Raw genomic sequence first — 730 nt, forward strand, 5'->3', positions numbered from 1 at the left:
AAGGGGCAGACAAAAACGGTGTTAACTGTCCAAATGGTGTTCTTATGAAATGCCCAGGAGTACCAGTAGTTAGGAAAACTTTGGGCTGAAGGCAAAAACCAAAAGTGTCATCTTGAATTTCATGCACTAATTACACATATATTTCCCTGATCCTTCAGTAGCCAATATATTTGGTGGCAAAATGTTTCCTGTGAGGTAAAGGATATACTTGTAAAACAAACTCACGTAATTATTTATTCAAAAGCATAATCCTTGTGCTCGCTTTGGCAGCACATATACTAAAATTGGAATAGTACAGAGGGGATTAGCATGGCCCTTGTGCACATATGACATGAAAATTCATGAAGTGTTCCATATTTAAAAAATAAATAGATAAAAGTATTATCCTTTATTTTAAAGATGAGGCATTTTGCACTATTCACTAAAGTGAGGATAAAATGAACAAATAGCTAAGGAATTATAGTTTTAAATTACCCTGTAACCACATCATGGCATCGTCACTGTATCTGTAGCTATACGTTTTGGGAAGGAGCACCACTGTAATCCACTACTGTCGTAGATACAAACCAAACAGAAAACAAACAAACAAACAAATAAGCCTAACAAAACCTATACAATATATCTCATTTTCAGAGAGATGAATAAAGGCCCAATAACCCCACAAAAACTCCCAAATCAAGTTTCAAGTAGATATTAGGCTGACATTTCCTTAGCAGACACTTCAATTAGA

General features: G+C 35.1%; 1 non-coding gene across 1 annotated transcript; it reads left to right on the forward strand.

Annotated features, from left to right (window-relative positions):
* The first annotated feature begins 254 nt into the window (after positions 1–254).
* Positions 255–361, forward strand: LOC121492242. The gene has a single exon (XR_005988152.1). It is a non-coding gene; the product is annotated as a U6 spliceosomal RNA (small nuclear RNA).
* The last annotated feature ends 369 nt before the right edge of the window (positions 362–730 follow it).

The sequence above is a fragment of the Vulpes lagopus genome, chromosome 5, assembly GCF_018345385.1.
Source record: "Vulpes lagopus strain Blue_001 chromosome 5, ASM1834538v1, whole genome shotgun sequence".
NCBI classification, from domain to species: Eukaryota; Metazoa; Chordata; class Mammalia; order Carnivora; family Canidae; genus Vulpes; species Vulpes lagopus.